Source organism: Thermobia domestica, chromosome 6, assembly GCF_964235325.1.
Source record: "Thermobia domestica chromosome 6, izTheDome1.hap1.1, whole genome shotgun sequence".
NCBI lineage: Eukaryota > Metazoa > Arthropoda > Insecta > Zygentoma > Lepismatidae > Thermobia > Thermobia domestica.
Window position 1 is genome coordinate 158,724,991 of NC_137459.1, and position 16,829 is coordinate 158,741,819.

Consider the following 16,829-nt stretch of genomic DNA (forward strand, 5'->3'; position numbering starts at 1 on the left):
GGACAGCTGACATATACTGGAGTGTTCCGGTTCTTCTTGTGGCATTCAGTGGTGAGGTGGGTTCCTGCACATTTAACGAGACGTGATGCTCGAACGTTGTTTGGCAATGCCCGACTTTTGACAATGGTAGAACTGGAATATATCGTGCCCACGATAATTCTGCACTGACACCCTGTGGCTCAGAGGATGTTTTAAGTTAAAAATGCCTGAATTCGTGGGATGCTTCTTAAGTGTAGCCTAAAAGAGAGGGAAGAATGGGCGGTCCCCATTGGTGTCTCTACGGCCTTTCATTTGTGCAACTGATAGCACTGGGAAGTTGAAAACTTGTAGATCTTCGAGAATGTCTTGAGTGGGAGTGCCTATATTAAGTATTCGAATCACAACCTTCATTGGCCGAGTAATGTTTGGAAGCTCTGACACATAAGAGTATCCGTGTTGTATGCAAAAAGCTTACTCTTTATTGTATTCTGCAATTGTTTGACAGTGTATCTTCACACAGTCCTTGGTAGGATGCACTTTGGGGGCTCTTTGGCAGTTTACGCTGATCGGTATATGTACAGTTGGGGGATATTCTTCTTGGGGATGTTGGGGAGAGTGATATCTTCTTGGGGAGGGAGTTCCCTTCTGCCTGTCGGACTATTATCGGTGCCGGAATTGGGTGAGCGAGTCAATATTATCTTTCCTTGTTCTTTTCGGTCATATTTGGGTTTGTGGAACTTACCATCATGAGAGTGATCATCTTGTGTTTCATATTCACTTGGTGAGTCTAGTTGTCATTTCTATCGTATTCACGAGAGAATCTGAGTCACTGACAGGTGTTGTCGTGGCTGCCTCTTGATCCTTTGATTTTATAGTGGGAGAGGTGTGTTCTTGAAGCTAAGTGTGACTTGCATTTGATTGGAACATGATGTCCGTCTGAGCTGTACAACACTCAAGCTAACACACTCGAGACTCTTCATTCATGTCACTCATAGGTTCTGAGATTCAAGGGAAAATGTTGATTTTGTTTGTGCTAAAACTAGTCTTATGTCCCGCTTCTCTTCCATCATAACTACAATTTCTAATCAAACAATGCACTAACCGCTTTTGTCTTAGTTATGTTGAATGTTATTTCTCCCTACAGTTCAAAATACTTCCTCATTCGTTTCCTATTTAAACCTGTTAATTTCCTCCGTGCGTTTCCATTTCCACATTTCGGAAGAATCTAGCTGATTTTGTCGTTATTCGCACTGTACACTTCCTTCTTCGTATAGCAGGACAATCTGTATTTTATGGCCTTTTTTAAAAAACGTTTTATTCAGTGACCAAGAAAACAAGCCTTTTTCTTCCCAAAACCATCGTTTGCTATTCCTTTGCTTTTTATCTGAAGTTCACATCTCATACTTCTATTAGAGATTTAACAACTTAATCTCTTTTGGATGAAGCTTTTCCTCCGTTTTTTTTGTTTCTGTTTTTCCTTATCCTCTTATTCAAATACCACCTTTCCCACCTTTCTTTTTTCTCATATATTCTACAATTAATGAGTATCTGTACAGCATTCAGCACTTGTGAATCTCATGTTGAGTTCGGGGCTGGCTATTTTGATTGTTTTTTTTTTTTTAAACTGGCACTACATTGGTTGCAGGCGAGTGTAAGTTATGCAACCAATATATCTATCTATCTATCTATCTATCTATCTATCTATCTATCTATCTATCTATCTATATATATATATATATATATATATATATATATATATATGGGTGGGTTGGCTGCTAAGTGGTGTAAGTCACAAAAATTGAAAAATGGATTAACACCACATATCATATTCAGGCAGGCAACTACACTTATCCACCAAGCAGTGTGAGTCTTAGTTTATTATTCCGCTCACAAATGGCGCTCGTTGTTTGTCGGCCAAACGAAGCAGCTGAGCGGTTTGGCGTTCAGGTGGTGTAAGTCCCAATTCTCCCGCCTAACGCTAGTCCGCGCTGCCGCAGTCTCTTTGTTGATATTTCTGTTTCGAATGTGATGTCGTATGAAATGCAATCTGTCGATTTGCTGAATGTGAAGAGCCTTCAAGAGTTTGTCACAAAACGTAAAAAGAATCGTGCTGGCAGTGAAATCAACTGGCTGAAAATGCGCCAATACAAGTACGATAAGACGTATGAACTATCAATCGTCTACAAAGAACAACCGAACAACATGGTTGAATTCCAGGAGCTTGACTTGCGGAAAGGAAGCAGAGCTGGGCGTCCATCACTACAACTGATTCAGCATGAACTTGAAACAGCATTCCCTGATGGAAGATCCAGCACAGCAGCCAAGAAAGAGAATATGTTGGACCTACTGAATTTTATACCCCCTTGTCACCATCTGTTTTTTTTTTTTTTTTACTTCAAGACTGACCGCAACAATGAAGAATTGACGAAGCCATGTAAGAAGGTAAAGAATTTGTATAGTTTACTCACACAGTTTCTATTCTTGTAATTCTTAACATTAAACAGCATTGCCAGTGTAAGAGTAATGCTTCAATTCGTTATTTAATCCCACTTCATTTTCACAATAGTTTCTTTTCCCCTCTCATTCGCCATACCATGATCTTGCAACTTCTAACCTAACCTACCCTAACCTTGCAACTTCTAATTTTGACGAACATGAAACTTCTGCAAATTTTTTTTTTTTTTTTTTTTTTTTTTTTCAATGTAGCTACGATATCATTATTGAGCAGTACTTTCCTGAATAAATAAATATTTCTGAATTTACAGAGCGTTGCGAACTTTCAATTTGCTCTCCTGTAAAACAGGCATTTTGGACTTACACCACTTGGCAGCCTACCCACCAATATATATATATATATATATATATATATATATATATAATACAAGTGCCGTTTTCGTTACCTAGTTACCATGCCATGTAACAAAATCGGTTTTGTTTTGGTACAAAATTTCACTTACATCTAATTATCCATTTTGGAAACACTTTATTATGGGCTTCTGGTGGTCTATTAGAACCCAATACGAGTTGAGTTTGACAAAATTAAAGCAATAAATGGTTATTTTGGGACATGACGTTAGTTTGACACGGTGGTAAAAGTTTATTATTTACAGAATTTCTTACTCCTTTACTTATATCACGTCAATATGTGGATAGAGTTTTTTTTGTGCCTCTCGAAACAATGACCTCAATAAATTAATTTGGCTGTTATGTACACATTTACTTGCTCCACATATGCTCCTACCATAAAATGCATCTTTAGCTTCTAAAACATATTACTTACTGAAGCTTTATACATCATAAATAATAATCATAATAATAATATATCATAAATATTATATCATAAATAATAATAATAATAATAATAATAATAATAATAATAATAATAATAATAATAATAATAATAATAATAATAATAATAATAATAAGTACTTCTTAAGTAAATATGTTTTATTCCTATAATAATAAAACCAGTTATATATATCGAAGTGCAATATCAGTTATGAATTCAATGTTTGTTTTGTTATCCTAATGTTTTCGAAGAAGAAAAATGAAATGAAATCTTTGAGTTTTACGTCCCACGCTTATGCCGGTTAGGCTAAAGGAGACGGCGATGATGAGTAATGAATGAAATGGTGGAATGAAGAAAGTGGGAGGAAACGGGAGAACCCCGAGAAAACCCACGCACACGGTGTTTGTCCACCACAAAGTTCACTTGGCGGGGGCTGGGATCGAGCCAGGGACCCCTAGCACCAGAGGTGAACGCTCTACCAGTGAGCCACCGCGGCCCCCTCGAAACAGAAGAGAAAGTTGTGCAGGGCACCGTGTGTATTGTGCTAATTGCTAGAGCCCAAACAGGGAAATTATACATGCTTATTAGACTGTATTCAACAATCCTGTACGCATAAATATACACGACAGTAAGCACACTGGATAAATGAGTGTTTCGTGCAGTTGGAAGATGAGCAACTCGAATTCGTTCAATATTCGTGAAGTGCCTTATATTTAACATGCAATACTTTGCAAATGGTACAAGATACAGTAAAGCTCACTACACCAATGAGTTTCCGAGAAAATTGTACATGAATTTGATGTATCATTTGCACCTATTCTCGTTTGAAAAATTGAATGTTAAATTCAATATGGTGGATCCAAGATGGCGGCCGGAGTGTGTAGCATGTGTAGAGAAACAGTACTTGCTTCAATTTGTTTTGCATATGCCCATATTCATATCCAGTTACATCTAAAGAAACTAAAAGCAATTTTGTGTTATACTGTAGTAGTGTATGATGGAATTCTGGATATATGAAGGCCCAAAAATATGCAAATTATCCGTATGGGCCGCTAAAATTAGTACAATGCACATTGGGCTGCGGAGAAGTTTGCATTTGAATCAATTTTACACGAATCCCGAGGGGACACTTCGAGAATGTACCTTGTAAGTGGTTAGCGTACGCGGCTTTAGCGTGGGAGATCCGGGTTCGATTTCCGGCTGAAGTTCGTGTGCTTCTTTTCCCACGTTAAGCTGTAGGTCCACGTCTCACACACTCTCGCTGGTGAAAGGGGCGCTAAAATAAAAATCAAATTATTCGAAATAGACAGCTAACTGGCGTAACAAACTGCAAGTCTGATAAACACAACTAAAACGTTCTTTTAGAGACAGTATTTATGTGCTTTTAACTGTCCTTCGATATTAAATATTTATTGTAATCCATTACTTCCTATAGCATTAATTGTAATTTGTTAAATTTCACATTAATTTTTCGAACTACCCCAATATCCCCTTTGTGCACAACTGTTGTTAAAACGCATTGTTCATTTATAAATTACATGACTATTGTATAACACAATGTTAAAATTGTGCATGCTTGTTTATGTTTTCAACCTAGATACCTTGTTCTGAGTGAATAATTATTTCAAAACGATTTAGAAACATGTAGTCTATATTACTAGAGACATTTGAGACGAGCCAATATTTCTCACGTGATGTCTCGCGTTAGCTGTGTCTAGCACCAACCCTATCTAATTCAATATAGAACACGCATATATTCCAACCATTTCTACACCAATTAAATCTGCAGCATTCATTCTAACTCCCTCGTGGCTGAGCGGAAAGCGTACACATCTTTGATGTGAGAGATCCTGTATTCGATTCCCGGCGGGAGCTCATATGGTGCTGATCCCACGTTAAATTGTAGTTCCATGTCTTATATAGTCTCGCTGCTGAAAGGAACGTCAAGTTCAAAATCAAATCAAATCCATCATTCGTTCGAATTTATCACGATCACCTTTAGCCTATAGAATGTAAGTGCGTCACGTCAATTAAATATTTCACTTTTTTTCATTTGAATGTCCAGGTAATGTTAGTGTGTGTTGTATATAGTTGAGTAAAAAATGTCGTATTCTTAATTAACTCATAGACTTATATTTAAATTTTTAAAATGCATCTATGCATTATGGTGTGTGCTAATACATTCATTTCCCAACATTATTTGTACATTTTATAGGACTTTGATTCTTCATTTCGAAACTAGAGGTTGGGTTTAATTGTGACTCGTGCGAGCACTTGGAAGCCTTCATATAAAGGGATGAATAAGAGAAAATAAAATAAACAGCAGGAACAAGAGGTTACGCATCTCAACATCAAACGTAAGGGCCATGTTTAGCCGAGCGATCCCACTTAGTCACAAGAGCTGGCCGGCGGCACCTTTGCTAGCAGTAGAACAGCGAGGTTAATTGGACCGCCGGCGGAAGACTCAAGAACAACGACACATCAACTGTTCCAGTATAATTGAAGGAAGCTGGATAAAGAAGTAAGGAATTATCATATTGAGTGGATTGTTGCCATTGCCAAGTGTCGCATAAAACATTTTTTTCCTTTGATTATTATTTAAGTGTTTCTTTGCAACGAAACAAGGAAAAAAGACAAAAAAAAAAAAAAAAAAAAAAGGTAACAGATCAAAGACTTTATAATATATTTTTTTTCTTGGCTTAATTCAAATATGCGTAAAACTTAACCAGCATCAAAGCTTTTTCTGCTTCTAACAATCCTCTTCTAAACTTTCCACAAAATGAGTAATATTTCGAAATTGGAAACAGGTACACATTTGTACAACTTCTTACACTCAAGGGATAACAAAATATCACAGTTAAGCAATAATTACATGGACATAGGTAACTAAAATGAAAGTGTATATTGATTTTGTTTGCGGTATAAATAAAATTAGAGCTCCTTCGTGTTTATATGGTTAGCGTGCAGGAGACCCGAGTTCGGTTCCTGGTGGGAGCTCATGTGTTTCGGATCCCATGTTAAGCTATAGCTACACGTCTCATATTGCTACGGTGCTGAAAGGGAGCTAAACCTCAATTCAATCCACCAACGAAAAAAAATCGGAATTTGTAGAGTTAGTTTCGAAGGTTTTCCTTCCATAAATTCAATTCTATAATAGGTCTAAATAAGTTTACAGCGTTTAATAATTCGACTATCAAAATGCACCTTTCAATGATATACCTTCACAAATACATATTAAATAGACTGGCTTTTAAGCTAGTAGTGGTTAGAGCGCGGATCTTTGGTGCACGTGGTCCCGGATTCGATTCCCGGTGGGAGGTCATTAAAATTTGAACGCATTTCTGTGGGAGGGATTCCACTGTAATCTGTAAATCCACGTCTCATACAGCCTTAGTGCAAGAAAGGTACACTAAACTTTAAACGACAAAAAAGTTGCATGTTTGCCTTTTATTTCCTCGGAAGATAGTCCTCTGGTGCATCTATACCTGTTTGGACAACAACCCAATTTTTAGGGACAAACTCCTGTTTCCAGGGTACTTGGGACTTTTTTCACATAATTAATATGTTGGAACCAGTGATGTTAGAGAAGCTTCGCCCTTTTGGCGCATTCTTTAATTTTGGAACTGCTAAAAATAAATCGGGGATAAGTTGGTGAATAAAGAGGATGATCTAATTCGGTGGACTCATTTCAAATGTGGTGTTGGCGCAGAATGCTGCGCATATCATGGACAGAAAGGAAAAGGAATGAAGAAGTACTAAAGGCAGCTAAGGAAGGACGACAGACCAGGGAGATAATAGGAAAAAGAAGAAACAGTATTCTTGTCCATCTTATTCGGCACTCCGATTGGATCACCGTGTTGATAGAGGGAAAGACAGAAGGAAAACCAGAAAAAGGAAGATCAAAGATAGAATATTTAGATGCAGTTACGAAGAACAGACATTATCAAAGTATAAAACAGCTCTCCCAAGGGAGAGAGAGCTTTTAAAATTTCCATGTTGCCCACCAACGTATGGTTGAGGAGAACAACAAGAAGAAGATCTAATTCGGTATGCAGTATTTTATTAGCTTTTGACCAGAAATTTTCAAACGATTCTGCACTGTGGTTGGAAATAAGGATATAGGAGACGGATAATTAATGAAATTCAATTACTATGAAATAATTGGCAGAATTTGGGAAGAAATTCGAGAATCCAAAAGATTTCACGAACACGGTGTTGTCCACCACAGACTTGTGTGGTCCCTGATCGAACCAGAGCCCCCTTGTAACAGAGGTGAAGGCTATACCACTGATCCACCGTACCATCCAAGGAATTTTTAAAAGTAAATGATCCTTCCCATGTTCTTTCTTTTATTAAAATGAGAATTTTTAGGATTCTTATGTGATCATGTTTCTTTCATTTAAGGTACTATGGATTTACCACCTTGCCTCTTACACGTTGTTGGTTTTAGGCCAAACAATATACACTATTTGGAAAGCTTTAAAATAATGTAATGTTTCATGAGAATTTGGCAAATTTTCGATAAGTTATCCTTATATATATATCAGGGTTGTTTTGTTTAAAACAAATGATTAAAATTTGTTTTAAACAATTGATTTTGCTTAAAACAAATTTTGTATGCGTTTTAAACCTTTTGTTTTAAACACGTGTACTTTTTAAGAATTGTTTTTAACATATGTTTTTATTTTATTTTTGTAAAAAATCTGCCACAGAAAGAAACTTTTTTACAAAAGGCTTTTCTTCTTATTTTAAACGTTTATTGTATTGTTTAAATGCTTCTCACAAGGGACATCACGCAATTGTCCTGCTCCGATTTCAATGAAATTTTTCTAGCTGATAGAGGACATATATGTATTATTTGTGATGACAGAATTTTTTGCCATGGTCCATGTTTTCTATTATTTTATAATTTTTAAAAGTTGTGATGTGGTTATTAGAGATTACTGCAAAAGTCCCTTACTAACCTTTGTAAACGGTACGTTAATGAAAGAACAACCATGTAGATACATATAAGGCCTAGGGGGAAGTTGTATTGTAGGTATGACCTTGACGGCAGCCATCTTGAAATCCGCCATTTCGAATTAAGGTCAAGTTTTTTAAATAGGAATAGGGTAATATGATACATAATTTCGGGCTAGAATTTAATTAGGAAGACAATGGTGAAGTTAGTTTTAAGATACGCCCATTTGGGGAAAAGTTACAGGCATATTAATTGTTTATACTTACTATGTGCGTAAGTCCATTACCTCCGCTTCTAACCCGCGTATTAATGATAATAAGTGGATAAATGTTTCGGTAGTACATATTATGCCTGGAGGGAAGTGATACGATAAGGGTATCCTTGACGGCAGCCATATTGAAATCCGCAATTCTGAATTAAAGTTAAGTTTTGAAAAATGAAAACCATAGTATGTGACACCTTATTTTAATAGCAAATTTTCCCAAAAATCCAATGGTATGCTTATTTCTGTTCTATAGTTAACCAGTTTGAATTTCGATCCATTATTCGATCCTTCAGATTGCTGGATGCTTATTCCAACACTATTCATGAACTGACAAATTACAACTCTTAAAAAATGTAATAAATTTAAAAAAACATGAGCCATGACAACACTTGCAAAGTGCCAGTTGGAATCTTAAAACATGCGGTGAAAATTGGGAGTGTTGCCAATTTGAAGGATCGAATAATGGACGTTACTGATTGCCAATTTGAAAAATCGAATAATGAATCGAAATTCATACTGGTTAACTATAGAACAGAAATAAGCATACCATTGGCTTTTTGGGAAAATTTGTTATTAAAATGAGGTGTCACATGCTATGGTTTTCATTTTTCAAACTTCACTTTAATTCAAAATGGCGGATTTCAATATGGCTGCCGTCAAGGTTCCCTTACCTTATCACTTCCCTCGAGGCATAATATGTACTACAGAAGCTTTTATCCACGTATTATCATTAGTATGCGGGTTAGAAGCGGAGGTAAGGGACTTTCGCACGTAGTAAGTGAACAATCAAATGCCTGTAACTTTTCCCCAAATGGGTGTATCTCAAAACTAGCTTCACCATTGTCTTCCTGATTAAATTCTAGCCTGAAATTATGTATCACATTACCCTATTCCCATTTAAAAAACTTGACCTTAATTCGAAATGGCGGATTTCAAGAAGGCTGCCGTCAAGGTCATACCTACCATACAACTTCCCCCTAGGCTTTATATGTATCTACATGGTTGTTCTTTCATTAGCGTTCCGTTTACAAAGGTTAGTAAGGGACTTCTGCAGTAATCTCTAATAACCACATCACAACTTTTAAAAATTATTAACAAAAATAGAAAACATGGACCATGGCAAAAAAATCTGTCATCACAAATAATATATATATATATATATATATCCTCTATCAGCTAGAAAAATTTCATTGAAATCGGAGCCGGACAATTGTTTGATGTCCCTTGTCAGTTAACTTGCGAGAAAGTGTCGTAGTCGAAGGTTGGACTACTTGTAGAACTGCTATTTTAAAAAAAATATCATGAAAAATTTTTGTGTTGTATTCAGAAAGCAAACAAAAGGTTATTTGCTAAACTGCGGTTCTGAAATTAAAATACCGCAGGCATTCGTTGATACAGTACATGTTGGTTGTCAGTCTACGTACAGCTTGGAATCCCTTAACATGAGTTTTACGGGAATAAAAAAGTACACCATTTGGAGCAAATTTATTAACTGCAGGTAAGAAAACGATCATTCGAGCTCGTTGGAAAACGTGCAAGAAAGAAATGGTTGGTTTAGTTCAAAGAATAAAGAATCATTATGAAAAATGCAATGCTGGAAACCAAAACAAATGGTAAAAGTGTTGATCCGAAAATTGCTTCTGATGATTCTAACATCAGTGATGTGGTTGAGATGCAACTGGAAACTTCAGGCAAGAATTAATTTTGTATCATCAATTTCTTTTTCATTATATTATGAAAATTGTATTTCGTTCCTCTTCCCACCTCCGTTCTAAATTTTCTTAAAAAACTTTACACCTTGGCGTAGCTCGTATGAAAGGGCCAGGCGAGAAAGCGCAAGGTATGGCAGTGGCTCGCGTAACTAACTATTAAAGCGTGATACTTATTGAAACATCAGTTCCGAACGTCAGTGTCTGGGACAATTTGATCTCAATTTCTTCGTCTGTCTGTACGTATGCACTAGGCTACAGGGCGCAATTTTCGGTCTTTTAACATTAAATTTTGAGGGAAGAAACACGAAACGTTGGAATCTTCTGTATAGATTTTGAATGCGATGCGACGTAAAATTTCAAAATTACTGGTTTGGATCCCACTTTAAACAAAAAGGCTTGTCTCAAATAGCCTTGCTACTGAAGCAAGACTGTAATCAATAAAACTAAACAAACTAATTTTAGGCGTTTCGAACAAACATAGGTTGCAGAATAAATTTGGCTCCAACTCAATTTTTATAAAATATTTTTAGATATGGGGCGTTCAGAGCCCAAGGGATCCAAGTCCATTTTCAGAAAGGTTCACTTTTGCTCAGTAAAGGTAGTATCTTCGTAGCCAAGGGTACGAAATGAAAAAAAAAAAAAAAAAAAAAACACGTGAAAGGATGTGGACTACAGTTTCATAGGACAAACACTAGACAAGGGCGTTGATGGAATGAGGGAGGAGGGCTCATTTCCCCTCCTTGCTCATAAATATAAGATATTAAAATTATATTGTGTACGCTGCAGCGTAGGAAAGATTAACAAGTCAAGCTCCGAGTTCCACAGTCGATGATGCATAGTTACGTTAAAGAAATGTAGAGTTTGTTCAAAACAATTTACCGACGGAAAACGTCATATTTTCACAACCACGAATCCGAGATGAAAGAAGGAAAAACTACATGACAAGATGCAATCTAGAATTTTATATGATTGGCGCTATAGAGGGGCATTTGTTCAGAGGTCATCCGCCCCTTCCCTGAATTTCAGATTTTCGGGACAGTAATGCAGATTTAGAAACCTTTTGCTGAGCAAAGTCCAACATAAAAAATTTGAAGCCCTTACACCGAATAACTACGGATTTTGATTAGTTTTGATCCATTCCCATTGGCCGTAAGGAGCTATAGGCCTGTATTACTCTCTTGTGTATTTTTGGCCCATGGATTCCAAAAGTGTCTCTCCTTTCGAGTTTCGGGTCAGCTTAAAATTCTGGAAATTGGGCTTAAGCAATTTTTAATCATCTATATGTTCTCCGTATTTATTCGGTGCAAGGACCTCAAGCTTGTTCTGTGTTCTGTGTGACATATCGCGACTGTGTAATACCCTTCAGGCTATTGTTGTCCGTGTTGGACGTAATGCAGCTACTCAAAATTTTTCCTTCCGTTTATTTGGCCTACATAAACTGAATTAGTATATGCAAATGGAATTGATGTTTCCAGGAAGCCAATACATAATAACGTGGAGGGTCACAACAGCCGCGTTATTGTATGAACGGAGAGGACAGAGTCCTTGTTCACTTGGTTTCAGCGGATCAGATATCCACATTCTGAACAATATCAAGCAACAGGGTTACTGTACAGCCATCGGCGTCTCTATCACAAATAGCTCTACACCCTCTGGTCGTGTGTTTTAACAGTGCCCATTGCTGCGGTTTGGTTGTACAGCATAGGTGTATCCAGCCCCAATGATGCATAAAGAGCTGAATGGTGCGCATAATCTTTTCAAGGATGAATTCCGCTTCTGCCTGCAGCATAATAATGACCACATTCGTGTTTGGTGGTACTATGGCAACATGCTGGGTGACGCATGTACTATGAATCACTACATTAGTCTGACATTGAGCGTTGCTGTGTGCGGAGTCACTGAATTCTGTGTCCTCTCGACTATAATGCATATTCATGGGTTTTTGGCCAGCCAACGATACTTCGATGTAGTGTTGGAACTTATTATGTTCTCTTTACAGCAAATCCTGCATAAATCAACTTCTCAAATAATAATAATAATAATAATAATAATAATAATAATAATAATAATAATAATAATAATAATAATAATAATAATAATAATAAAATGCGCGACCGAATGTAACATGCAACGTCCTATATTTTCTGGATCAATACGATGTTCCAGTGATTCTCTACCCGACGTGTTCACCTGATCTCTTGCCTACTGAATGCATTTGATTATAATTGTACAAAAGATCGCACACCAAGGATCTCAGAATATCTTACAGTTACAGTTGACAAATTTAGGCAATGTGTCGCAGGTGCATGGCTTGCCATATCTTCAGAGGACGTCCAAGGTCTCATCGCCTATGTCTCCTTGTGTCGCAGCCGTTTTGGACCACGCGTTACTTATTTCTGGAATAGCTACTAGGCTCTATCGCGTTGTCACATATCACAATGAGTGGTGAGTGTAGTCATTTGACACTTGTACGCTAAACTATTTGCCAATCAAGTTCGGTGGTACTATCTCTAATCCCTTTTGGAGTTGCACTTTCAATGTTCGGCAGTGTGTATGTTACTAAGGCGTGAATAATGAATGAATTTAATTATAAATTCATTTAATAACAGGATATGAATATTTCATTAACTTGCAGGAATGATGGACATTTTCTATCGAAGAGTTTAGCGAAGAATTCGAGTAAACACAGGAAGAATATTTTATTTTTAACTGTTGAATCTAACGACTCTTAATACTATGTGTCATATATTAAGATTTCTTTGATACATATAGTAGAAAGATCACATTGATTTCATGAATCCATCCCAAAAAGATAGAATCGAATTTAACTACTATTAATTGTTCTACCTAAACATTATATGCACAAAGTTTGCTACATTGGCCTAGTTATTTTTATATATTCATAATACTAACATCTAATTTACTTGTAAATGTATTGAAAATTCAACGCCGAAGAAACATAAGAATTCAAGATGGCGGAGGCAAATGAAGAAACAGAAAATAATCATTGGACATTAAGGTATGGTGTTACTTTAGTGAGCTTTATTGATCACACAAAATAGTTATATTGCATTTACGTGCACGAACTGAGAAAATTCCAGCTCAAAAGGGGGCAGTAGAGAAGCAATTTAGCTATTATTAATTATTTTTTCTGAACTTTTGGACATCAGTTATGACATTTTCTATAAAGAAGCTTCGAATATCTTGTTCACTTTTTCGAACTCACTTTAATATCTTGTACACTTTGTGCCTCGAAGCCGAGTCGTGGAAGCCTAGATGTTTGTTCTTGCTCTTACTATATGTTTCCTTCGGACCGTTGAACATGAAGTTGTAGAATTTGGAATATGGAGGTTTGACATAAACAGATTCTAATTTATTTGGATGAAGTGTATATTCAACTCCGAAAATTCAATGTGCCGAACACATGGGAAAGCAAGAACATTTTGAACCACTAGGGAAGGTCATTCTATACCAGTCTTCTCAAAGTTCTGTTTATAGCAATGCAACGCAAAAAATGCTAAAGATCATTATAAATGCTCGATTATCGCACACTAAATCGCAAAATTTGCGTTGTGTAGACGCAAACTGCTTTAAAATGTGCCCATATGTTGTAGAATGATTTTGAGATAAAGGTTGTTCAGGATCTTCAGTGAATTTGATGTTGCATGAACTAGTTTATCGAGTCTAAAGGCAAAAATTACAAAATGTTTTAAATACTTCTCACCAAGCATATATGTTATCGAACAAAGAACATACACTTATTAGTCAACTTGAATACGTTAATTAAGTGTGAAATAATTATGCTACATAGAATAGAATATACTCAACAAAATGTACCAGAAAGTGAAATTTTGTTAATATTTTATTATCACATGTATTCCAATTGATAATGCTTGAAGTTGTAAACTCTGTAATATGACACTTGTGTTCCATTTTTTTTAGGTAGTTGCTGAAATCACGAGTCAAATGAATAAGATTTTTCATCTTCAAGTTTGGTTTGAGTAAAGCACATAATAAAAGAATTATTTATCAATTAATTTATTTAAGAAACTTTAAGATACAATCTCCAAGATCAATTTACACTGGAATGTTGAAAACAGACAAATGATGCCAATAACAGTGGGAAAAGAAGTTGAAAGAAGTTGTCATATCCTATATTTAAAGGCACTATCCTGGCATTCACGTAACGGAATTAAGCAATAGCTCGAAAAAAAAAATCTTCATAGTCGACCACCGTACTCGTACCGAGAACTCTCGATTGGGAAGTAAAATCTTTAACAACTAGCATACGTGAGCTACGCTTATACTTGGAAGGGCATATTTTTCTAGGGATGCTTATGACGCAAGATTTGCATGCATCTTATTTTTTAAAAAAAGTGTTACGAAAGTTATGTCCCCTCTCTGAAAATGTAACTTTTTCACTTGGAAAAAAACTCTGTCTCGCATCTTATTTTGTCACGAATATTGTGCCTCGTCTCATCTCGTCTCGTGAGCAACCTTAAAACGAGTATGAGATATGTACTAAGTTAAATATACACTAAGTCAGGGGTGCCCACAAAGGGGGCTATGACGCAAACTGCGTCATTGAAATATTTGGGGGGGATTAAAAATCTATATAAATATGTTTGAGGGGATGTAAAAATTAATCGAAAAGATATTTTTTCATGGAAGAACACCTACGGATAGACACTGGGGGGGGGGGCGTCATGGACATAAGGGGGGTGGGCACCACTGACTAAGCACGCGTTAACCAATTAACATCAATTTGACTTCTATGACAAACATATCAATAAATTTCTATGGAACCATACAGTACGTTTTAGTTTAAACTATTGTCTCTGAAAAATAGTAAGTGATATAGGGACTTCATATCTACATTTACGTAGTTTCTGCATTATCTAATCCATCCCAATCCCAAGTACTATATATATATATATATATATATATATATATATATATATATATATATATATATATATATATATATATGGTGTAACAAAAAGGTACGGCAAAGTGAATTCCTTATGGGTAGACAAGCAAAAAAGTTCATATGACCATATATCGGGAAATGCATCGTTACAGAGTTACGGCCATTGAGCCGCCTGACGGTGTAAAATAGTCACATTCTGGTCGGTCCTTAATGTGACTCAATTTAAACCTCAATAACTTAGCCCCTAATTATGATAGGAAAATACTTTTGGTATCTATGTATTTCTGAAGTACGACGCTTTCAGCCTATATGTATTTTTATGTATGTGGGGGTACCACGACGCACGGGATAGTGTAATTGCGTTTTTCTTTTGTTTTTTGCATCAGGATTTTAGGGATGGCATTTTTTGTCCCTTGGGGGTACACTTACAAAACATATATCGGCGGAACACATTGTTACCAAAATTTTCTTGCTAGCTTAATTAGGGGCTGAGTTATTGAGGTTTTAATTAAGGAATTCACCCCTGAAATTTTGCGTACCTTTTTGTTACACCCTATATATACTTGTAGGTTTCAGTGCAACAACTCCAATTTACAATTTGACTCCATGTTGAACCACAAAGTTTGAAAAAAAACTGCTGGCAAATACATATTCTTCGAGGAAGAAAATGAAAAGAAAATGGTGTTACTAGTTGGTCTTGCTCGGAGAATAAAATGATTTAAGTTGCAAAACACAAATTTTATACAAAAAGATGTAAGTTAAAATATGTGAAAATATATTTTTTCTTGTTCTTGTGTATGGATGAAATTTGATCGGGGTTCATACAGAATATGTCCTAATGGTGGCATTTCGTTTCTGCGCCCATGAACCTTCTTTCAATTTCTTAAAATTTATAATCAGTTACACCATAAATATGTTCTCCTAAAAGCGTTATAAACAGTTTTCATAAGATATTGCTAATTGAAGTTAATTCCATTTTTTCTTTTTTATCACTTAGAAGAAAAATGATTTCAAACTCATTCCAGTCTGAGCAGAAAGAGCAAACGTTCTGCTCCATGTACAAAAGTAGCGAAATATAGTTGAAAATTTAATTAAATTTCTGTTTCTATCCTTCTGGCTATTTGTAAGAAAAAGCCACCCAGGTTAGTTGTCACCTTCTCGCTGTCTGACAACAAAATAACTCGGTTGGATTTCAAGTCAGGACCGTTGCTCAAGCAACTTCTCACCATTTTGGGTTCCACACGCAAAGATTGAATAACAGCTCTCCCCGACTCCTCATCACTTGCGTCGTTGGACCCCCTAGGCACTCTCAACATGGGAAACAACTTGAAAACGACTCTTAACCCTCTTTGCATCTTGCTGTGCATTTTGTCCTTACACCAAATGGCATGAAAAATATGAAAAGCAGAACGAAAAATCCGAAGCTACCCCAACCGAGGTTGGTATTGTTAGTTCTTGATCTGTCTTTCATTGTTGTTCTATGTGAGCCTATTATTGCATCAGGAGGACTGGGCGTGGTTGTTCCAACAACGCTGACCCCCCAGAGTCTTCTACTTCCGGCAAGAGAGGTAGCATCTGGAGGCGCCCATAGTGAAGTCGATTGGCCCCAAGTTGCAAGTTGACTCGGAAATCAAGATCGTCTCTTTTTTTCTCATTGCCTTTCATTGTTATTTAACGTCCCGAATGGTCAGTTC